General features: G+C 43.6%; 1 long non-coding RNA gene across 1 annotated transcript; it reads left to right on the top strand.

The window, feature by feature from the left end:
• The first annotated feature begins 374 nt into the window (after positions 1 to 374).
• Positions 375 to 24,025, top strand: LOC138815025 (uncharacterized). Its single transcript, XR_011368151.1, has 4 exons — positions 375 to 709; positions 6,157 to 6,261; positions 7,964 to 8,119; positions 23,678 to 24,025. It is a non-coding gene; the product is annotated as an uncharacterized lncRNA (long non-coding RNA).
• The last annotated feature ends 846 nt before the right edge of the window (positions 24,026 to 24,871 follow it).

Here is a 24,871-nt window from a genome sequence, read left to right on the forward strand (position 1 = left end):
GTTCCAGTCTGCTTGTGCTTCCGCTATACACCCTGCAGATCTCCAGTTCCAGCTTCATTTGGGGCCCGGATTATTTTAGCTGCTCGGGCACACTAGACAGTTCCCACTCAGTGGGAAATGCTCTTCCCACTGCGCAGCCTCAGGGGGAGGCCATAGGCCCCAGGTGGAACATTAGACGGGCTGGAGGAGGGTGGCTAACAGGATAGTCACTATTTTTTGAAGAATCTGCTGCTGTGTGAAGGCTCCAGAGTAATGTCCACAAATTGAGAGTAAAGCTGTCCGAGAGAAAGGGGGACAGGAATCTGAAACAGCAGAATTGAAAACCACCCACCAGACTCAGACCTTTGGGGTAAGTCTAACTGGGGTGTGCCAAAGCAGCGAGGTGTGGAATTGAAGAGCTGTAAGTCATGAATGCCCCAAAGTAATGTCCACAGATTGAGAGTAAAGCTGGCCCAGAGAAATGGGTACAGAACTCTGAAACAGCAAAATTGAAAACCACCCACCAGACTCAGACCTTCGGGGTGACTATCTGGTGTGTGGAAAAGCAGAGAGGTGTGCAATTGAAGAGCTGCAAGTGGGGAAGGAGTCGTGCAGGAAGTTCACCCTGCGGACGTCTCAGGCCAGCATGGCCAGGTTGTGTGATTCACCAGCAGGGATTTCTTCTGGAGAAAGGACAGCTGACATCACCAAGGCTTTCCAATGCTGAAAGGTAAGCTGAAAGGGGCCTCAAGCTGCCTGTACCTTCTGAGCTGGGCATATCCACATTGATCCCTTACTTAAGAGTATTGTCACTTCATTGAACAACCTTTCCCATTTGTGCCCTCAACACTAAGGTGTTTTTGTCCCAAATTCTGCAGCGGGTCATCTCACCTTCCAGGTAGGTTGCTTGTGTCCCTACTTGCCAGTTTATTGAGTTCTTTAGTTCGGTTCAAGGTGAGGCCTTTGAGCTTGTTGGTATAGGAATCCATGCATATGAGGGGCAGGACACATCCTGGACTCTGCTTCTCCTTCCGCAGTCTCTAGGTGACTGGGTACAACACCTGAGCACACTAGTTACCCTGGCTAGGTTGGAGCATAAAGGCAAATCTTCACTGGGAATGGAGAGATACCTGTCGCCATTCACCCAGTGCACTTTCAATGTTTTCTCCCCTACTTTCCTCCATTTCAATGCACTCTCCTGCCTGTGTGATTTCTCTCTAAATCTCATCATAATCCCAACATAAAACCATCATCCAAGAATCTCTTTTTTCAGAGTTGTTTATTTGCTCACTATCAAAGAGACCCTATTACCTAGACAGGTTGTTTTGAATTGCAACTCCTCCCATGAGCCCCCATTTTCTCTAAGGGGAAGCAGAAGGTTGGGTTAGCTGAGTTTCAAATAAGAGAACAGTCTGACCAACCAGCGCCACTGTTTAGACTGGCCAAGGATATGAAGTAGAATAATATCCCTTCTTTGAAGGTAGAGGTGGAGAAACGTGAGAAGGAGCACAATTCCTGAGAAAGTATGGAGATACAGTGGTGCCTGTGGATGGATGCTTGGTGGACTTTGTCTGTGGATGGACCCTGACTGGGCTGACTGTTTCTGAATATGAGCAGAGACTTGGTATCATTGGATGTGACCCTCCACCACTGGGTCATATGTGTTGGTTCAGCTTCGGGGGGTGACAAGGGAGTGATGGGGAGGAGTTGGGTCCACATGGCCTTTGCTATTTGTGCTCTGGGTCAAGAAGCTGAGCCTTCAGAGTAGACAGTGGAAGGAAGTGGCCTGGACCTCTGGGTGAATCAGATCAAACTCAGGGCCATTTGGGAAGCAAATTTCCCCTCAAAGAATGAGATGGGATTGTGGTGAGAGAAACAAGGAAGGCCAAAAGAGGGTAAAGGATGGGCACCTTATTGAAAGAAAGGACTGACACTGATGCTGTATGACAACTCAGGATGGTCAGGAAAGAGCTGAGGAATCCTGAACTCCACATGGACCAGTATTTAGTGAATAGGGTGGGTGGGGAGGGAAGTTCTCTGACTTTCCTTGATTTCTTCATGCTTTTTCTTTTATCTCATGTTGGCTTGTTGTGTGTACGTGTTTTGCATGTGTACTGGTACTGGAGCTTGAACTCTGCTTTTCTCTCTTTCTGTCTCCTTTGCACTCTCTTCTCATCCTCACCTTCTCACCTCTCCACCCCATCCCAACTACCTTCCTTAATTTTCTTTCTCCCTCTTACATTCCTCCTATTCTTCCCCTTTCATTCTTCTCCCTCTTCTTCTCTTCCTATTCCCTCCTCATGAATCTTCCTGTTCCATTCTGTCTTCCTCTCTCCCTGCTCTTGAATCAGTCTCTCACAATGTCTTTTTCTCTGTCTCTCCTATCTCTCTCTTCATCTCTTTCAGTTTACATGGTCATAACTAGTTCCCTCCCACTTGAGTCATACCTCCAGGCTTTCATTTCTCTAGTTAATTGAGGAAGGAATTTCCCAAAGTGCTGTCTGTATAATGTTGCAGGTAAACTTGTGGGATAGCTAGGATTACAGGCAAGAGCCTCCAGCATCAGGCAACACATTAGACTTTGTTAGTCTGGTGTAGCACAGGTTGCCTTCTCTGTTATTTGAAAGGGTTTTGTGTAGTTCTGTAAGGGACAGCTGTGTGAGGGACACCTTACAAATGGTGTTGAAGGAAGGGGGTGGTGGCCTGGTGTGCAAATGGACAGGGAGGGAGGAACATGTGTACTGCACAAAGGGTCAGCGCTCAGTGTTGTCATATCTTTCTAGAGATTCTGGTAGTTTCCTGGGAAGCCCCCAGCTGACACCCCCTTCCCGAGAGCACCAGGCTTTGGGCATGATGCTTCCTTTCCCCTGGCAGTTTCCTGGGAAAAACTGTAGGACTCATGGAAAAGTAAACCCTAATTTTCTGCAGGGAGAACCAGCAAGAGTCCGTTTTTGGAATCACAAAGTGTACCAGTTAAAATATATTCCCTTGCTTTCAGCTACAGGTGGTGAATTATGTGAAGGAACAGGAGACCCGAGAAAGCATGGCTATATAGTGGTGCCTGTGGCTGGACCCTGCCTGGGCTGACTGCATTTCCACAGAAATCCAGTGAGATTGGATGTGAGCCTTCTCCACTGTGAAATTTGTTTTGATTCAGCAAGGTCATTAGATTCCCACAGAGGCAGTGCTGAGGGCGGATGCAGCCCTTGAGTAACAAGTGTGGGATGGGGAGAGTTGGGCACAGCTGGCCTTTGCTATGGGGGGGGGGGGCTGGGCTCAGAGGGCTGAGCCTGCACTGCATAATGATGAGATTTGCAGCAGGAAGTGGGCTGGGGCTCCTGTGGGATCAGTGGTGCACCTCAGGGGTATTTAGGGAACAGAGCTCTTCTCAAATAATGAGTTTCTGGTGAGAAAAGCAGTGAGGGCCAAAGTGGTCATATGACAGGCATCTTGGTGATGGACAGGGTTGAAACTGATGCTGAAGGAGAGGTGAGAGGAGGAAGCTAACAGTCCTGAACTCCACATGGACCAGAGTTCATTGAAGAGGGTGGGTGTGGAGGGAAGAACTGTGAATTTCCATGATGTCTCCATGATTTTTCTTTATTGTCTTTCTTTTTTCTTTATTATTGGATCCATTTGTGAGCGTGTGGTGGTATAATGGCTTGTACTCTATACTTGTCTGGTTTTCTCTCCGAGTCTCCTTTTCCTCCTGGACTTTCTTTGCTCTCCCCCCTCTACCATTTCTCTTCATTCCTACTCCCTCATATTTTCCTCTTCTCCTTCATTTCTGATGTTTCTCCTCTTCTCCCTTTCCCATTCCATCTCACCCTTTTCTTCCTCCTGAATCTGTCTCTGTCTCTTTCCGCCGATTCTGTCTGTCTGTCTGTCTGTCTGTCTGTCTGTCTGTCTGTCTGTCTCTCTCTCTCTCTCTCTTTCTCTCTCTCTGTCTGTCTCAGTCTCTCACTCTCATTTTTCTTTCAGTTTACATGTTTCTGGCTGGTGATCTACCTCTGTAGTCACACCTCTAGTCCTGAATTTTTCTGGTTGCAATAAGTAGAGTCTACACAGGCTGGTTTTGTCTGCAGACTTCCCAATGTCAACTAGTAGAATAGTTTGGATTACACACATGAGCCTCCAGGAGCTAGCAGTTCTTTGGACGTTGTGAATCTGGTAGAGCACGGGTTGGTTAGTCTGTTGTTTCAAAAGGGATTGGTATGCTTATGTGAGGGATAGCTGTGTAAGGTACAACTCACAAGTGTTTAGAAAGGAAGGCTATGGTGGGCTAGTGTGTAGGATGACAATAGGCAGAGAATTACATTTCCACAGTGCAAGGGTGTCAACACTGAGAGGTGTCCGGTTCTTAGTAGAGACCTTGTGAGACTCCCCAAAGAGGCCCCAGCTGAACCTGCTTCCCCAGAGCATAGACTTTGGCCATGGTGTTTTCCCTGTAAGTTCCCAAGGGAAGAATATAGGTCTCATGGTAGAATAGGAGGGCCTGATTTTTTTCCTATGGGAACCATGGAGGGAAGGAAGCTGAGTTTCAAATATTAGAACATTTTTAACATCCAGAGTCAATTTCTGGTATTACAAAGTATATGAATTAAAGCATTTTTTCTTTCCATTCACCAGAGTGAGAGTGATCTCTGAAGGAGCAAGAGACCTGAGAAAGTGTGGATAATAGTAGTTGCTTGTGTCCTTCTGCTTATAAGTAGTTCCGATGGTCAGGGCCTGGATGGGCTTTACCTGAAGATGGACCCTGCCTGGGTAGACTGTGTTCCCACATGAAAAGTAATTTGTTAAGATAGGATATCATCCTCCACCACTGGGTTATGTGTGTTGGTTCAGCTAGGATATTAGAAATCCACACAGAGGCAATGCTGAGGGCTGGTGCTGCTTTTAGGTGATGAGCCGTGGGGAGCACTTGGGCACACCTGGCCTTTGCTATATGTGCACTGGGTCCAGGAGATTGAAGCTGCAGGACAAACTTATGAGATTTGCAGCAGGAGGTGGGCTGGCTCAGGGGCACTTGGGGAACAGAACTCAGCTGAAAGAATGAGAGGGGAATCTGGTGAGTGAAGCAATGAGGGCCAAAATTGGGCAAATAATAGGCACCTTGCTGATAGACAGGGTTGACACTGATGCTGAAGGAGAGCTGAGAGGAGGAAGCTAAGGTTTCTTGAATTATACATGGAACCATCTGTAGTGAAGACGGGTGGACAGGGAATTACTGTTGATTTCCATGTTGTGTCTCTCGTTTGATTTTATTTTCTTTGGGTTATTTTGTGGTTGTGTGCATGTGTTTGTGAGTGTGTGCTGGTACTGGCACTTGAACTGAGTGATTTTCACTTTGTCTCCTTTTCTGTCTCTTCTTTCTCCCTATTTCCTGTCTCTCTTCCCCTTTCCAGCTCACTTCCCTCCAAGCCATTCCTCTCCGTCTCTTCTTCCCCTTTCCCTCTTCTCTCTCCTCTTCTCTTCCTCTTCTATTCTCTCTCCCATCCACTGTACTCACAAATCTGTCTTTTTCTCTCCTGCCTCTCTAGATCTTTCTCTTTGAGTTGGCATGTTCATAGCTCTTGCTCTATCACTTAAGTCACACCTCTAAGCCAGCATTTTTCTACTTAATTGAAGATGGAGTGTGCCCTGGCTGGTTTAAATTCTGATCTTCTGGTGTCACCTTTTGGAAGAACTATGATTACAAGCATGATCCACCACCATCAGCAATGTTTCTGACCTTGTTAATCTGGTGTAGCACAGGGATTTGTGTACTTATCTGAGGGACAGATGTGTGAGAGACATCTTGGAACTGTTTGAGGAGGGAAACATGTGGTGGGTGATTGTGCAGAATGGACAGGGTGGAAAGAACCTGTGCACAGTGCCAGTATGTCAGCACAGAAAGGAGTGAGAGGTATTGTAGAGAATCTGTTCATCCACAGGGAGTCCCCCTACTGACACAACTTCCCCCAAACACCAGGCTTTGGGCAGGGTGCTTCCTTTCCCCTAGCAGTCCCCAGGTGATGACTTTAGGCCTCATGGAAGAAGAGCAGAGCCCAAGTTTTCTGGTTAGTAAATCAGATTGCCAGGGGAGCAGAGTTTCAAATCTGAGAACATTCTGAACATCCAGAGCTCATTATTTAATGAAAGAAAATGTATGGATTAAATACATTTTCTCCCTATCAGAGAAACCTGTGAATGAGCACGAGACCTAAGAAAGCATAAAGATACAGTGGTGCCTGTGGATGGACCCTGCTGGGATGACTGCATCTGGACAGGAGTGAAAATTCGGTAAGATTGAATATGACCTCTTCCACTGGGTTATTTGTGTTGGTTTAGCCAGGGCCATGAGATTTCCACAGAGAGGGAGTGGTGCAGGATGATGCTGTCTGCTCTTGGGAGACAAGTGTGTGATGGGGAGAAATTGGGCACACCTGACATTTTTTTTTCTTGAGGGAAGGGGGTCCTGTCATGGGGCCTGAACTCTGGGCCTGGGCACTGTCCCTCAGCTCTTCAGCTCAAGGCTAGCACTTTACCACTTCAGCCACAGCTCCACTTCTACCTTTTTTCCCTGCTTATGCAATGCTGAGGAATCGAACCCAGGGACTTACGCATGCAAGGCAAGCACTCTACCACTGAACCACCTTCCCAGCCCCAACACCTGGCTTTTGCTATGTGTGCACTGATATCAGGAGGCTAAGCCTGCAGAGCAGACTGATGAGATTTTCTGCAGGAGGTGGGATCAGTGGTCCAGTTCAGAGCTATTCGGGAGCAGATCTCCCCTGAAAGAACAAAATGGGATTCTGGTAAGAGTCCCAATATGAGCTACAAGAGGGAAAAGATGGGTACAAAGTAAATGACAGAGTGGACACTAAATGTAAAGGAGAAGACAGGAGGCAAGTTAAGAAGGGAACTGAGGAATCCTGAATTCCACATGTGCCATTCTTCAGTGAAGAAAGTGATTGGGAAGGTATTAACTGTTGATTTGTAAGATTTCTCAATTGTTATTCTTTTATTGTTTCCTTTTGTTTGTTGTGTGTCTGTGTTTGTGTGTGCTGCTACACCTCAGTGCTTTTTTTTCTTATGCTCTGTATCCTTTGCCATCTCTGTTCTCTCTCCACTTTTCTCACCTTCTCCCTGCTCCTCCCCACCATTTCTCTTCATTGTTTTCACTCCTCCCATAACTACTGCTATTCTAATTCTCCTGTTCCTCTTCTTGCTGTTCTACTTCCCTCTACCATTCCCTTTCCCTCTCTTCCCGCTCTTGAACCTGTCTCTCTCTCCCCACCTCCCTCACTACTCCTCTCTCTCTACACTTCTCTCTTATTTCTTCTTTCCCTTTCTCCCTCTCTGTCTTTCTCTTTTCTCTCTCTCTCTCAGTTTTCATGGATATGTCTGGTTCTCTCCTGCTTGAGTTACACTTCCAGGCTCGCATTTCTCTAGTTACTTGAAGATGGAGTCTTCCCAGACTTGCTGTAAATGCAATCTTCAAGGTGTCAACTTGGCAGATAGGTAGGATTACAGAAATGAGCCTACAGCATCAGGGAAGGCAATTGGCTTTGTTAATCTGGTGAGGCAAAGGTTGCTTTTTCTGTTTTGAAAGGGGATTTGTGTATTTATATGAGGGACAGCTGTGTAAGAGTCACCTTACAATTGGTTGTGGAAGCAAGGGTGTAATGGGTTGGTGTAAATGGACAGGGAAGGATGACATGTGCACTTTAAAGGTGCACTGAGAAGTGTCAGAATATTAGTAGAGACTGTATGAGTCCCCAGAGAGGCCCCCTTTCCCAGAGCACCCAGCATGGGCATGGTGCTTCCATTTCCCAGTAAATACTTTAGGCCTCATGGAAGAATAGCAGAGCCCAATTTTTCTTCGTGTGGAATAAAGAATGCTATCGGAGCCAAGTTTTAAATATTTGAACATTCTGAACATCAAGAGGCCATTTTTGGAACCACAAAGTGTATGAATTAAAATATATTCCCTTCCTTTCAGCTAGAGGTGGTAAAGGAACAGGAAACCTCAGGAATCATGGATATAAACTGGGATCTGTGGAAGGACATAGCCTGGACGGACATTGGTTGTATATGGACCACACCCGTGGATGGACCCTTCCTGGGATGACTGCCTTCCCACAAGAACAAAAATTCAGTAAGATTATATATGACCCTTCACACTAGATTATTTGTATTGGTTCACCCAGGGCAGTAGAATTGCACACAAAGGCCGTGCTGAGGATTGATGCTGCCTTTGGGTGAGAAGTGTGTGATGGGGAGGAGTTGGGCAAACCTGACGTTTTCTATGTGTACACTGGGTCAGAAGGCTGAACCTGAAGAGTAGACTGATGAGATTAGAGGCAAGAGGAGGGCTGGGGCTCCTGGTGGATCAGTGGTAATGCTCAGGGGTATTTGGGGAGCAATGCTATTCTCAAAGTATGAGATAGGTTTCTGGTGAGAGAAGCAATAAGGTTCCAAATAGACAAATGATGCATAACTGGTTTAAGACAGGGTTGATACTGATACTCAAAGAGAGCTGAGGAGGAAAGTAAGGAATGGTGAACTCCTCATGGAACAGTGTTCAGTGAATAGGGCATTTGGGGAGGAAAGTAATATTAATTTCCATGATTTCTCAATGCTTTTTTATTCTCTTTTTGTTTTTGTGTGTATGCATTTCGGAGTGTGCTGGCTTGAACTCTGTTTTTCAGTCTCCTTTTTCCTCTGTGGCCTTTCCTTGGGCCATCCTCCCCTTTACTGTCTCTAATCTCTCCTTTTTTACACCACCATTCTTCTTCTCCTCTTCTCCTCCCTCTAATCATTTTCTCCCTATCCCATTCCTTCTCACTCAGTCCTTTCTCCTGAATTTGTCTCTTTGTCTCTCTGTCTTTAGGTATGTATGCATGTCCCTCTGTTTTTCTCTCTGTCCATTTTCTTTCTCCCCCTCAGGTCCCCTCTTTCCCTTTCTCTCTCTTGAGTGTGGGTGTTTTTCTGGCTGATGTTCTACCAGTGGAGTCACTCTTCTAGGCCTGATTTTCTACAGAGTTGGACATGGAGTCTGCTCAGGCTGGCTTTATCTACTGTCTTCTCAGTGTCAGCGTGTGCAGTAGTTAGGATTATACAGGTGAGCCTTTAGCACCTAGACTTTGTGAATCTGGTACAGCACAGGTTGGTTTCTCTGTTATGACAAAAGGAAATTGTGTACTTGTATGAGGGACAACTTAAAAATGTTTGGGGAAGGAAAGGGTATTGGGTTGGGCTGCATGTGGAAAATGAAAAGATAGAGAATTACATTTCCATAATACAAGGGTTTCAACACTGGGATTTGTCAGATTCTTAGGAGAGACCCTTTGAGTCCCCAAAGATGCTTCCAGTTGACACCACCTTCCCCAGAGCACCAGGCTTGGGCATGGTGCTTCCTTTTCCTTGTCAGTTCCCAGGGGAAGCCTCTAGGTCTCATGGAAGAAGAGTAGGGCCTGATTATTGTCCTAGGGCACATAGTGTGGAGGAAGCTGAGTTTCAAATATTACCACACTATAAGTCTCCAGAGCCCATTTTTGAACCAAAAAATGTAGGAAATACAATACTTTTCCTTCCTATCAACTAGAGGTGGAGAAACCTTTGAATGAGCAAGAGACCTAAGAAAGCATGAAAATATAGGAGCATGTGGATGGAGATGACTACATGTGGACATGAGCAGAAATTCAGTAAGATTGGATATGAACCTCCAACACTGTGATATTCATTCAGCAGCACATTAGATTTCTACACGATGGAAGTACTGAGGGTGATTCTGCCTTTGGAAGACAGGTGTGTGATGGGGAGGTGTTGGACACATTGGACCTCTGTTGTATGTTCACCGGAGTCAAGAGACTGAGCGTGCAAGGCAGACTGATGAGATTTGCAGCAGGAGAAGGCTGAGGCTCCCAGTGAAACAGTGGTATATCTCTGCGGTAATTAGGGAACAGAGCTCTTCCCAGAGAATAAGATAGGATTTTTGTTACAGAAGCACTGAGAGCCAAAAATATACAAGAAATGGGCACCTTGCTGATAGACAGGGTTGACCCGGATGCTGAAGGAGAGCTGAGAGGAGGAAACTAGGGACTTCTGAATTCCGCAAGGATCATTGGTCAGTGAAATGGGTGGATGGGGAGGGACGTACTGTGAATTTCCATGGTTTCTAAGTTCTTTTTCGTTGTCTCAGGGGTCCTGAAATGAGGGACTAGGTTTCAGTTCCCGGCAGTGGGTTTGGCTTGAAGCTAGTTTCTAGTAGTCCCAGGGCAGTAGATAGGGTGCCTCGTCACTGCTGCACTGGGTGGGATTTCAGTGTTGGGTTGCATTATGGAGATGAGGGAGAGGGGCATTGTGTACCCTTGGGGCTGTGGGCAGGGCCTTGTGCCAACCAGGAGGCAAGTCATTTTATGATTTCATGCCAGTCTTTTGGGGCCAGATGAGCTCACTCTCCAAAACTCAGGTATTCCTTTGACTTTTCAATTGACAGTATGATGCATGGGCATCCTCGAACACTCCTAAACCTTTGTGGAACAGCTGGAGTGCATTTGGCTCAGTACTTGGAGAGAAGACGAAAAGTTGGCCTGAGGATGAGGGTTCCACAGGTTAGCCACAATGTCACACAGACCATTAGCTAGGACGGGTTCATGGCTTACAGAGAGACTTGGAAGAACTCCAGTAAGGAGTTCAGATGGTATGGAAAGGCTTCCCAGAGGAGGAAAAGGTTATTTGGTGTTTGCACACCATCTCCATATGTAAAATTGAGGGTCACAAAGCTTTAGGCAAAGGGCTTGGGAACACAGGTGGGGAGACCACGAGGCAAGGGTGACAGGGGTTGTGTAGAGGAGTCATGGGAAAACAGTAGGAAAGAGCTTTGACCATGTATGGCAGTATACTTGTTGAATAAATGTGTGAGGGAATGGGTAGGCTTTCATTCAATGGACATTTACTGAGTGCCTACAGGATGAGTGACATCATGCTGAAGACTGACAGAATGCTGAGAACAGCATAAAATTATCTCTGTGGGTTTACACTCAAGCATGGAGAGTGAGAATACCCAAACTTATAAAAGTACTACATAGTATATATGAAAAGGAAGATTAAGGCAGAAAGAATCAGGATGAGTGTTGGAAATACTCTGTGTTTTTGTGTGTTTGCAGATGTGTGTTGTGTACACATGTGCACAAGGTTGTATTTTTAAGTATCAGAGTAGACCTGTTTGGCAAGGGGGTTTTGGGGAAGAATAGGGGAGTGAGCAGCTGGGTGTCGGGAAACGCATTCCAGGCAGTTGGAAAAGCAGTGGCCCCCAGATCCTACAGTGCAAATGCCAGTGTGGCTGCAGCAAGGAAGCCTGCGCTCAGTGGAGAGAACAGGATCAGAGAAGTCACAGGAGCCTCTTGGTAGCAGAGGCTCTCCACTTCACCAAAGGAGGCTGCTTCAACAATGTCCTGTGGTTCTCCTATCTACTCTAAAGCCACATTTCTTTAAATATGAAAGGGTGTGTGCGATATTGGTGTTCCTCTGGCTGTATTACTTCATGAAACTGAGTGTCCTCCAGATCCATCCATAGTGTCTGAGTGTTGGTTTCTTTTTTCTGGTTCCTTTTTGGTGCTTGAATTAGGGACAGTAAGTGGTCCCTGAGCATTTAGCTCCAGACTATCACTTTACCACTTTGAGGCACAGCTCCATTCCTGGTTTTCTGATGGATATTTGAAGTAAGACTCTCATGGATATCCTGCCTGGGCTGGCTTTGACTTCAATCCTCCTATCTCCTGTGTAGATAGGATGACAGGCAGGAGCCACCTGTACCAGGCAGTTTTATTTTTTATTTTTTTAGGCTGAATAATGTACTACAATATGTATGTACTGTCTTTTTATTCGTCCAGTGATGGACACTTGAATGATTCCCTATATTATTGTGAATGGTGCTATAGTAAATAGAACATGCATGCAGATAAAGTATTCTAGGGCTGGCTGCTGACAGGTCATTATTCAAATCTATTCTGGGTAGAAAATTGCATGATTCCAGAAAACTTGGAAGTGGAGCTGTGGCTTAAGGAGTAGAGCATTCACACTGAACAGGGAGTCCAAGTCCACATATTGGCCTGTGCTTGCATCCACACACACTCACATACACACAGAGAATAGTATGCTGTGGGTTGTGTTTACAAGGATGATTTTGGGAGGGACATAGTAGGGCGAATGGGAAGACCACCTAGGGCCAGGGGCAGGGGCCTAGGCTGCAGTGGAGTCATGTAGGCAGGAGAAAACGGTTCTCTTCTGGTCATGGAAGATGACAATCTTAATATTGATACTTTTTATAAGCAAGTAGTAATCATACACAGGACATGACACACTGATCAAACAAACCTCACCTTTCCCCTTTTCATTCCTCCTCCCCAACCTCTGGTCAGCACTAGTCCATGGTCGTCATTGTTCTCTACATATCTGAGCGACCCTGGGCCATTTGTCTCGATAACTTTACTTAATCCTTGCCTCCATTGTGCTCCAAATGATAGCTTTCCAATCACTGTTATGCCTGGAAAATTCTCCTTTGTGTGTGTGTGTGTGCATGTATATATGTGTGTGAAAGAGAAAGATCATTACCAATTTCTCCATTGATAGACATTTAGACTGATTCTATAGCCAAGCTGGTATAAATAATCTTGAAATAGACATAGTATAATTGTACGTGAGCTCATGTATTTATTTAGAGACCTTCAAATTGTTTACCATAATGCTTGTATCAATTTACAATCTGTCTCTCTACATCCTAGCCAGCATATGTTATCTTTCTATCGTTTTGATTTTTTTAAAAAGTTTTCCAGCATGGCTAAAGACACTGGACATTTTCTTCATATATTTTTGGTTATTTGCATTTCTTTTTTTTTGAGTTTTATTTTATTTTATTTTATTTTATTTGAGAACATACTGTACAGAGGGGTTACAATTACATGGGCAGGATAATGCATACATTTCTTACCAAGCATTGCAGCCTCCTCCTTTGTTTACCTTCACCTCCCTTCTCAGCCTCCCCCCTCCCCTCCACCCAATCATACCCCACTCCTGCCCCCACACCGACATTGTAAAGCTGGTTTTGACATGACATTTTGTACTTCTCATTGTTGCAACAGGTCCACCTGAAACCTTAAACCACTTGTTTGTCCCCATCTCCTCCACATGTTATACTGACATCAAATATAGTGAAAGCGGGGGTTACACTGTGGGGGAGGGACATACAAAGCAACAAAGAAATAATCTTATAAATGCGTTAGAAACACATGCATGAAAGAAACGAAAACATTAAAATACATATTTAAGGGTTCATTTTCCGAAAATCACATTATCTGACCTTTTCCTCTTGACTCATACCTATACTAGACATTGCAAATAAGGGAAACCATGGGACCTATGCTTCTTTGGGCCTGGCTTACTTCACTTAATATAATTTTTTCCAAACCTTTCCATTTCCTAACAAATGGGAAAATGTCATTCATTCTGATGGAGGCATAGAATTCCATTGTGTATATATACCACATTTTCTTGATCCATTCATCTACTGAGGGGCATCTGGGTTGGTTCCATATCTTAGCTATGGTAAATAATGCTGCAATAAACATAGTTGTGCTGGTAGCTTCAGTGTGGTCTTGTTTGTAAACATTTGGGTAAATGCCCAAAAGTGGGATTGCTGGATCATAGGGGAGATCTATGTGAAGTCTTTTGAGGAACCTCCATACAGCTTTCCAAAGTGGTTGAACAAGTTTACATTCCCACCAACAATGAAGTAAGGTTCCTTTCTGTCCACATCCCCTCCAGCATCTGTTGTTGTTAGAGTTCTTGATTTTTGCTGTTCTAACTGGAGTGAGGTGATATCTCAATGTTGTTTTGATTTGCATTTCTTTTATGGCTAGGGATGTTGAACATTTCTTCATGTGTCTATTGGCCATTCTTTCTTCTTCAGAGAAGATTCTCTTTAAGTCTTTCGCCCACTGATTTATTGGGCAGTTTTTTCTTTGAGGATTTTTTGTTGGGTGGTTTAATTTTTTGAGTTCAAATATATTTTAGATTTGAGACCCTTGTCTGTTGTATGGCTAGTAAAGATCTTCTCCCAATCGGTGGGCATTCTATTGATCTTGCTAGCTATGTCATTTGCCCTGCAGAAGCTCTGCAACATTATGCAATCCCATTTGTCCAACCTTTCTTTGATTTGTTGTGTTTCCGGGTCTCTATTCAGAAAATTTGGTCCTGAGCTAAGAGACCTAGATTTCTCCTATTCCATCCTGTAATGTTTTCAGAGTGTCTGCTTTGAGTTCAAGGTCTTTGATCCATTTGGAGTTGATTCTGGTGCAGGGTGATATATAAGGATCTAGTTTTAGTTTTCTACATGTAGTTAACCAGTTTTGCCAGCACCATTTACTGAAGAGGCTGTCTTTCTTCCATTCTATTGTTTTAGCTTCCTTATCGAAGATAAGATGGCTATAGGTCTGTAGGTTCATTTCTGGGTTTTCATTTCTATTCCAATGGTCCTGAGGTCTTTTCTTATGCCAGTACCAAGCTGTTTTGATTACTATGGCTTTATAGTAGAGTTTGAAATTTGGTATTGATATTCCTCCAGCAGTGTTCTTTCCATTGAGGAGCGTTTTTGCTATTCGGGGTCTTTTATTGTTCCATATGAATTTTTGGATTGCCTCTTCTATTTCCTTGAAGAATGAGGGTGGAATTTTGATAGGTATCGGGTTGAATTTGTAGATAGCCTTGGGAAGTATTGCCATTTTCACGATGTTAATCTTGCCAATCCAGGAGCATGGGAGGTTTTGCCATTTTTTAAGTTCTGTGTTGATTTCCTTTTTCAAGATTTTAAAGTTTTCATCGTAGAGGTCCTTAAATTCTTTAGGTAAGTTAATTCCTAGTTATTTTATTTTTTGTGGGACTATTACAAATGGAGTTGCTTTCCTAATTTCAGCCACACTTTTCTCATTGTTGGCATACAGAAAAGCCATTGATTTTTGGGGGTTAATTTTATAACCTGCTACATTGCCAAAGTTTTGAATCACCTTGAGTAATTTGGGAGTGGAGTCTATGGGATTCTTTAAATACAAGATCATGTCACCTGTAAAGAGGGAGAGTTTTATTTTTTCTTTCCCTATTTGGATCCCCTTTATGTCTGCATCTTATCTTATTGCTGTAGCTAGGCATTCTAATACTAGATTGAAGAGAAGTGGAGAGAGTGGGCATCCTTGTCTTGTTCCTGAGTTAAGAGGAAATGGCTTTAGTTTTTCACCATTGAATATAATGCTGGCTGTAGGTTTGTCATATACAGCCTTTATTGTATTGAGAAATGTTCCATGGATTCCTAATTTTTCCAAAACCTTCATCATAAAGGGGTGTTGGATCTTCTCGAATGCTTTTTCTGCATCTACTGAGATTACTATGTGGTTCTTATTGTTGCTCCTGTTGATGTGATGAATAATATTAATTGATTTGCATACATTGAACCAGCTTTGCATCCCTGAAAAGAATCCTGTTTGATCATGGTGTATGATTTGTGGATAAATTGTTGAAGTCGATTGGAGAATATTTTGTTGAGAAGTTTTGCATCAATGTTCATCAAAGAAATGGGTCTATAGTACTCTTTCTTTGAGTAGTCCCTGCCTGGTTTTGGGATGAGGGTTATGATGGCTTCATAGAATGTGTTCGGTAGTGATCTTTCTCTTTCAATTTCATTGAAGAGTTGGAGAAGTATTGGTGTGAGCTCTGCTTTGAAGGCCTTGTAAAATTCCGCTGTAAAACCATCTGCTCCTTGACTTTTTTAGCTGGTAGGTCTCTTATTGCAGTTTCTATTTCAATGCTTGATATGGGCCTGTTAAGCTGGTTTAACTCATCTTGATTTAGTTTTGGCATGTCAATATTTGCTAGGAAAAGGTCCATTTCTGTCAAGTTCTCATACTTATTAGCATAAAGTTTTGAGAAGTATTCCCTTATAATGTTCTGAATCTTGGTTGTTTCCATGGTGATGTTTCCATTCTCATCTCTGAGTTTATTAAATTGGGTGTGTTCTCTCTTTTTCTGATAAGGTTTGCTAAGGGTCTGTCAATTTTGTTAAGTTTTTCGAAGAACGAACTCTTTGTTTTGTTGATTCTTTCTATAGTTTTTTTTGGATACTAATTCATTTAATTCTGATTTAATTTTGATTATTTCTTTCCGTCTACTGGATTGGGGTTTATCTTGCTGCTCTTTATCAAGGAGGTTCAGATGTGTCATTAAATTGTTAGTTTCAGATCTCTCCAATTTGTTGATGTAGGAGCTCAGAGCTATAAACTTGCCTCTGAGTACTGCTTTTGCTGTGTCCCAGAGGAGCTGGTAATTTGTGTGTTCATTTTTGTTGAATAGCATGAACATTTGAATTTCCTTTCTAATCTCTTCCATGACCCACTCGTGATTCAGCAGTGTGTTGTTCAGCCTCCATGTGATACCAGACTTTCTTTGGTGGCTTTTGGTGTTGAGTTCTAATTTTATTCCCTTGTGGTCAGAGAGAATGCAAGGTATAACTTCAATGTTTCTGAATTTAGACAAGTTTGCTTTGTGGCCTAAAATGTGGTCTATTTTAGAAGACGTTCCATGTGCTGCTTAGAAGAATGTGTATTCTGATGCTGCTGGTTGAAATGTTCGGTAAATGTCTTTTAAATCTAGTTGACCTATGCAGCTGTTTAGATCTGCGGTTTCTCTGTTGAGTTTTTGCCGAGTTGATCTATCTAGTGGGTAGAGTGGTGTGTTAAAATCCCCAACAATTAATGTCTTTGGATCTATATGGGATTTGAGCGAAAGTAGTGTTTCTTTGATAAATTTGGGTGCTCCATTGTTTGGCGAATAGATATTTAGAATTGTAATATCCTCCTGAAGGAGAGATCCTTTAATTAGTATGTAGCGACCTTCTTTATCTCTTCTCACGAATTTTAATTTGAAGTCTATTTTATCTGATATTAGGATTGCAACTCCCGCCTGTTTATGAGGGCCGTTTGCTTGGTAGAATTTGTTCCAGCCTTTAACATTGAAAATGTGTTTGTTTTTACAGGCAAGATGTGACTCCTGCAGGCAGCAGATAGAAGGGTCTTTTTTTTAATCCATCTAGACAGTCTATGTCGCTTAATTGGAGAGTTCAGTCCGTTAACGTTAAGAGATAGGACTGAGAGGTATTTGGGAGTTCCTGCCATGTTATCCACCTTCTTGGGGGCTGTGAAAACTGGGTTCTTCCTAAGGTTCTTGGATTCTCAGTTTGGGTGCAGTTTCTGGGCCTTTGTTGCGGTCTTGTTGGTTTTCTATGTGTAGGACATCTTAAGGAATCTTTTGTAGGGCTTGTTTGGTGGAGATGTATTGTTTCAATTTTTCTTTGCTATGGAAGGTTTTTATTTGGCCTTCAGTTATGAAGGAGAGTTTAGCTGGGTACAGTATTCTTGGTTGATAGTTGTTTGCTTTTAGGGCATGGCATACGTCATTCCAGGCTCTTCTTGCTTTGATTGTCTCTGCTGAGAAATCTGAGGTAATTCTAATTGGTGTCCCTTTATAGGTGATTAACCTTTTCTCCTTGACAGCTTTAAGGATCATTTCCTTGATCTGAGTTGATCCTGTGTGGATTATAATGTGACGGTGGGTTGTCCTATTCTGGTCTGGTCTATTTGGGGTTCTAAAAGCTTCTTTTATCTGAATAGGCCTATCTTTTTGTATGTTTGGGAAGTTCTCTGCTAGGATCCTGTTGAACAAATTTCCTAGACCATTAACTTATGTTTCTAGGTGCTCCTCTACACCCATTATCCTTAGATTGGGCCTTCTGATGGTGTCTTCCAGGTGTTGGATAGACCTATCATATTTCTTGGACTTGTCTTGGATGGTTGCATGTACTTTCTCTATAATATCTAGGCTGTCTTCAATCCCTGAGATTCGATCTTCTGCATGGTCTAACCTGCTGTCAAGACTCTCTACTTTCTTTTTTATCTCTTTTCCTTCTAATTGGTCAGCTTTGATGGCTTCAAGTTCTTTGTTGAAGCTCTGTTTTAGGTCTTGTATGAATTTCTTTACTTCCTTAATTTGGTGTTCTGTGTTTGTTCTCAGATCACTTAGTTGATTGGTTATGGTTTCTTTGGACTCCCATTCCTTCTGTTGGGTTCCATTCAGCATTCCCTTTGTGGTCTCCCTGACTTCCTTCAGCTCTTTTTTAATGGATTCCATGAATGCCTTTAGTGATCTTTGTGTATTCTCTACCTGATCTCTCAATTCCTGAATTACTCTTTGATTAGCTTCCTCCCGTCTGTGGGATTCCTGCAGTTCTCTTTCTTCCCCTTCTTGGGATTCCTGCAGTTCTCTTTGAGTGTTCTTTGCCAGCTCACGCCATTCCTCCCTTTCTCTTTGAGTATTCTCAAGTTGTTCACACAAATCCTGTATCAGTTTTTGAGTAGCTTCCTCACGCTTATGTTATTCCTGTATAAACTTCTGCGATGCCTCCTCTCTCTCCCTATCACACTCATACAGAGTCCTTTGTACATTGTCAAACATCTCATTTATCATGTTTGCTAGTAGTGTTTGTAGAGCTATTTGGGAACTCTCCTCTGGATTATTCTTTATCTGTTCTAATCCCTGATTATCAGGACTGGGAATTGAGATACCCGAATTTGCCATTTTTCTTGTGTTTTTCCGGCTTACTGTGCCCATTTGAGATGAAGATAGCACCAGTTTTGTGCTAGAACACTATCTTAAGGCAACCCTCAACCAAAGTTTGCATTTGTACAGTCAATAGTCTACAGATAGCATCTAGTTCAACAGATACATCTATTCAACATTGAACAACTATATGTTAAAGGACTTCGAAGTGCAGAAAAGAATTTGGAAAACCTGAAATTATTAGGATTAGGGAGAGATGTGGGTAAAAAATAGGAATAGATTGGTGTGGGGAGGCACAAGGAGAGTAAACTATGTCCTAATCATAATGCAGGAAATGGGTTGGGTAGGATGCAAGTAGAGAGAGAGAGAAAAGGAAGAGACGGAAAGGGGAATGAAAAGAGACCAGAAAAAAAATAGAAACGTAAAAATTAATGTTATTATAGAGATTAAAAGACCATCTCTTTAGAGAGGAATGTGAATATGTTGACAGAAAGGGAGGGACATAGAGGAGATGTGAAAAACTTTAAGGATGGGAAATGGAGAAGAAAAGATCAGAAGTTCAGTAGCACTAGACAAAAAAAAAAGATGATTAAGAAAGAAAGAAAAAGAGAAAGAAGAGAAGAAGAGAAAGGAAAACGCTCATTCACATATTCCTAAAATAAAAATTATAAGAGGAGAAAAAAAAAAGCTAGTGGAAAACAATTATTTTTTCAGAAGAGGCAAAAATTAAATATTAATAAAAGTTTTAGAAGAGAAAAAAATTATATATATATATATATATATATATATATATATATATATATATATATAAGGTAACAAAAAAACAAAAAACAAACGAAAAAAAGAAAAGAAGAAGAAGAAAAAAAAAGTCCTTTGATTTTTTTTTTTTTTGTGTGTGTGTGTGGGAAGAATCCTGTATCTCCCTTTTGTCTGTAGCCAGACTCTTGTTGGAGTCTCTGGTCAGCTTGAGGTCCTGTGGCTTGATTTGTTTCTTAAGTCGGTTTGTTGGAAGAGGCAGAAAAATGCTCTGCTTTACCCAAGATTTTGAGATCCCCTTCCCAGGTTAGTTTTCTGGGAGGTTGATCAGCTTTGAGAATCACAAAAGAGGGGGATGCAGTGATGAGGCTAGGTTCTGGGTAGAGTTGAGGCCTTTCAACAAACAGTAGCTTATCCCTGGGGCTATTTTGTGATAAAACTCACAGCGCCCAGCCTGGAGCCATTCTCAGGGTTTCTGTTTTTCAATTGATTGTGGTGGCTGCTAGAGGGAGGGGCAGCTTCTGGCTCTGGTTACCCAGTGGGGAAAGCCACTCCAATGGCTGGCACCTGAGCTGGGTGACTTTTCCCTGGATGGAGCTGAGTCTGGCAGGTCACTTTGCCAGTAAGTTCTTGTGACCTGCTAAATGACTCGTTTTATTCCAAGGCCTGAGCTGGAGCTAGCAGCTCCTCCGAGCTTTGTCGGTATCCAAGATGGAGATCACCGGTGCTGGGGGGGGGGAGGGGTGGCCTTCCCCTCTCTGCTCCCTGAGAAGGAGTGAGGATGTCGGGCTTGTACTCACGCCGAGTCTTGGATCCTGGGTCGTCTCTGGTCTGCAAACTGCAGGATGAAGATGTCTTTTCCTTGTTAGTTCTTGTTGGGGTTGAGTAGAATCCGCTAGTCCCCTGCATCTGGCTCCTTCATCCCGGACTCTCTGTGTCTCAGGTATGACCCCACGGCGGTGGTCGCCGCCGCGACCCTGCCGCCGCAGCGGCAGCTGCTGGCAGGCGCTCAGATGTGTCTTTTTGCCTTGGCTTCCCCTCTCTTGTCTAACTCTCTGTTCTGTGATGGCACACTTGGTGTGATTCTCTGGCTTAGGACTGTTCACTGGAACTCTAAAACTGCTTTCTATGTGAGTGCTTGTTCAGATTCCAGCTTCTCCTCTGCCATCTTCCCGGAACTCCCGCATTTCTTATTTTTTGAAATTTCTATTCAGATCATTTACCCCTTCCTGTGTTTTTGCCAGTCCTGGGTCTTGAACTTGGCCTTGGCACTGTCTCTGAGCTTCTTTTGCTTGAGGCACTCTACCACTTGAGCCACAGTTCCACTTCTGGCTTTTCTATGTATATGAAACTGAGGAATCAAATCCAGAGATTTGTGCATGCTAGGTGAGCACTCGACCACTAACCCACATTCCCAGTCCTGTACAATTACTTACAGATAATAAAAACCTAATTAGGAAAGATTCCACCTTCCTTCAAGAGCCATTACGAGTTCCATGCTGCATCATAATGGTTAGTAATGACTTATTAAAAATAACACCCTGGGAAATGTTCCACTTCCAGCCATTGACAATGGTGGCTGTTCCATAAACATATTTGGAAAATAATGTCACTGAAACCTTTTAAAAATGAAATAAAATACGGAATAAAAAGATTGCCGTGGGCTAACTCAGAAACACATAGAGTCCTTCACAGAGCAATGGCAGACAGGAACTTGAACTACCAAGCAGAAGTCCTGATAAGGTCTCAGCCCTTCAGACCTCATGGTCTTGTCTAAGGTTAAAACTTGGCATCTTTTTAAAATCCTATTTGTGCCAGGTACTGGTGGCTCACATCTGTAATTCTAGTTCCTTATGGGACTGAGACCTGAGGTTCTAGGTTCAAAGCCACCCTGAGTAGAAAGCCCATGAGACACTTATCTTCAGTTAACCCCGGAAACTGTAAGTGACATTGTGGCTCAAAGTGGTTGAGCATTAGAGCTCAAGGATACTGCCCAGGCCCTGAGTTCAAGTCCCACACATGACCAAAAAACATGTGAACATCAATTTGTTTGGTTTTGAAACAATGTAAATAATTTCAGCTTGATGTCATTTAAAGTCCAAACCAAATGACTAACACTTCAGGAGACAAGAGGCAGTATCTCCACCCTACCCTGACTCAAAAGGCCTTCAAATTGAGTCATGACAAAATGTGTAACAACAGCCAGTATAGGACAGGGTGGACTGGCAAATCCTCCTGTCACCACCTTGAAGCCAGGAGGCTGTTCAAGGAGATGGTGAGTGCTGTGCACTACCATCACAAGAATAGATTCACACACAGGAACATCCTGTGGATGGCAAATGCAATGCCAAAGTCAGTAATTTGGGGCTGAGCATCAGGGTGTTGCTGGGGCAATTGCTAAAGGGGTTTTGTGGAGCCTTGATATTCACACTTCTAGAAATGTTCCTATACAAAATGTATGATGCCTATAAAGAGGACATTTGGATCCTAGGTATGCTTCTGTATGTGAGGACAACAGGAAAGTTGCTGTTTGAGGGGAGGAAGATGGCAGACATGGGTACACATCCTTGAGGGCAGTTACACAGCTCTCCTTTATCTATCTGCAAAGAGACATTATCTCCTTTCCAAACTGCTGACTGTGGATGTCAATCAGAAACCCATGGCTGGCTGTAGGTGTGGGGTTTGGCCTGCTTCTTGATGAGCCACTGCCCAGAAAGCTGGACCCCATTAGTGTCACAGTCCTATGGGACATGGGTTACAACATTGCTGACATTCAAAAGGCAATCCAGGACAGAGCGTTCAATGAAGCCATGGGTACCTATCTGGTCATCCAAGAAAACTCAAAAGGGAGTGCCAGAAGTGTGGAGTGGAAAATGATGCCTTTGGCTATTCCACTGTACCTCAACTCCTCAGGCACTTTCCACCAGCCCTCTGTCCATGAAGGAGAGTCAGCTTAGCTGCACAACTTAACACATTCAGTTTGTCTTCAGAAATTCAATTGCAAAATGATGACAAACAGTTGCCTGAAGAGAGGCCAAAGTGCCAGTCTGCCTGTCCTTCCCCTCTGCTCCCCACACAGCTCCAGTACTAGCTTAACCTGGGGCCAGGATTCTTTTAGTTGGCTGAGCAGACTAGAGAGTTGGCACTTGGTGGAAAATGCCCTTCCCTCTGGACAGGCACAGGGGGAGGCCATAGCCTCCAGCTGGAATAAGTGATGGGGCTGGAAGAGCGTGGCTCACAGGATAGTCACCATTTTTCACAAACTCTGCTACTGTTTGAAGGCCCCCAAAGTAATGTCCACAGCTTAAGAACAAAGCTGTTCCAGAGAAAGAGGTGCAGAACTCAGCCACAGCACTAAGGTGTGGAAAAGCAGAGAGGTGTGGAATTGAAGATCTGCAGGAGGGGAGGGAGTCATGCAGAATGTTCACACTGCTGTGTGCCCAGTATCCCCAGCAGAGGTCTCAGTCCAGCATAGCCAGGCTGAGTGACAAGTGCTAGGGGATTCCCCAGCTAGCATTCCTTCCAGTGAGAGGAGAGCTGACAGGGAGCTGACTTTTAAATGTTGAAAAGTAAGCTGAAAGTTGGCCTCAAGCTGTCTGTACCTTCTGAGCTTGGTGGATCCATCTCGATCCCTTACTTTCAAGTAATGTCACTTTATTAAGTAACTTCCCATTTGTCCCCTGAACACTAAGGTGTTTGTGTCCCAAATGCTGCAGCAGATCATCATCTCACCTTCCAGATATGTTGCATGTTTTCCTACTTACTTGCCTAGTTTGTTTACTTAGGTTTAAAGTGTGGCCCTCGGGCTTCTTGGTATAGGAGCAGGGGGATCTGGGGGGAAGGTGGCATCCTGGCCTCGCTTCTCCTTGGGCAGTCTCTAGGTGACTGTGTACAACTATTTACACTGGCTGGGTCGAAGCTCAAGGGCTCATCTTCACTGGGAAAAGAGAGGGACCTGTCTCCATGCACCATGTCAGTAGTTTCTGCCCCAACTTTCCTCCATTTTAATGCAGTTTCTTGTGTGTTCTCTCTAAACCTAATTGCCATTCTAACATAATGCCATCATCCAAAAATCTCTTATTTCAGACTTACAGTAAAATAAAAACAGTAAATTTTAAAGACCCTTTTTCCTATACAGATTACTTACAATTGCAACTGCCCTGGGAGTCCACATTTCTCTAAGGGGAATCAGAGTGCTGAGGGAGCTGAGTTTCAAATTTGAGAATATTCTGAGCAAACAGAGTCCCTGATTACACTGGAAAAATGTGTGAATTAAGCTAATTTTCTTTCCTTTCAGGTAGAGGTGGACAAACCTGTGAAGAAACAAGAGACCTGAAAAAGCATGGAGATATAGTGGTGTTTGTGGATGGACCAGGCCTGGGATGACTGTGTCTGCACATGAGCAGAAATTTGAATGAATCTGTCTCTCTGCCTCTGCTTCTGTGTCTCCTGTCTTTCTCTTTCAGTTTGCATGTGCATCACAGGTGCTCTACCACTTGATTCCAACCTCCAAGCCTGCATTTCTATGGTCTGTTCTTGCTGGCTTTAAGTGCACTGTTCTGGGTGTGAAGTTCTGGAATAGTTAGGATTTCAGACTAGAGCCATCCATACCTGGCAGGACTTTTGACATTGTTCATCTGGTGAGACACAGGTTGGTTTTTCTAATGTGGAAAAAGGGATTTATGTACTTATCTGGGGGACAGCTCTGTGAGGGACAATTTACAAATGGTTGTTGAAGGAAGGGCATGGTGGGATGGTGTGGAGAATTGACAGGGAGGCAAGGCATGTATATTGTTCAAGAGTGTCTGCACTGAGTGTTGGGATATCTTAGTTGAGATTCTAGGAGTCCCCTCAGAGGCCCCCCAGGTGTCTCCCCTACTCCAGGGCACCATGCTTCAACATGGTGCTTCTGTTTTCCTGGCTTTTCTCTGCTGAAGTCTCTAAGCCTCATGATAAATAGCAAAGTACATTTTGTTCCCCTAGGGGATCAAGACTACTGGGAGACCTGAGTCTAAAATATTAGACCCTTCTGAACATCCAGAGCCCATTTTTAGTTCCACAAACTATATGAATTAAAACATTTCCTTTCCTTTCAGCTCCAGGTGGACAATCCATGGAAAGAGCAGCAAGATACATGAGAGAGTATGGAGATATATTGGTGCCTGTGGATTTACCCTGCTTGATATGACTGCATCAGGACATGAGCAGAAATTCGGTATGTTTGGATATGATCCATCACTGGATTATTTATGTTCGCTTCGCCAGGGGCATTAGATTTCCACATAGCAAGTGCTTTGGTCTGATGCTGCTTCGGCTGACAAGTATGTAATGGGGAAGGGTTGGGCACACCTGATCTTTGCTATGTGTGCCCAGGGGTCAGGAGGCTGAGCCTGCAAAGCAGACTGATGTGATTTGCAACAGCAGGTGGGCGATGACTCCTGTTGGATCAATGATCCAGCTCAGGGTTATTTGGGGAACAGAACACAGCTAA

This window comes from Dipodomys merriami, unplaced genomic scaffold (genome assembly GCF_024711535.1).
Source record: "Dipodomys merriami isolate MVZ:Mamm:240054 unplaced genomic scaffold, mDipMer1.0.p SCAF_1074, whole genome shotgun sequence".
Classification (NCBI taxonomy): Eukaryota; Metazoa; Chordata; class Mammalia; order Rodentia; family Heteromyidae; genus Dipodomys; species Dipodomys merriami.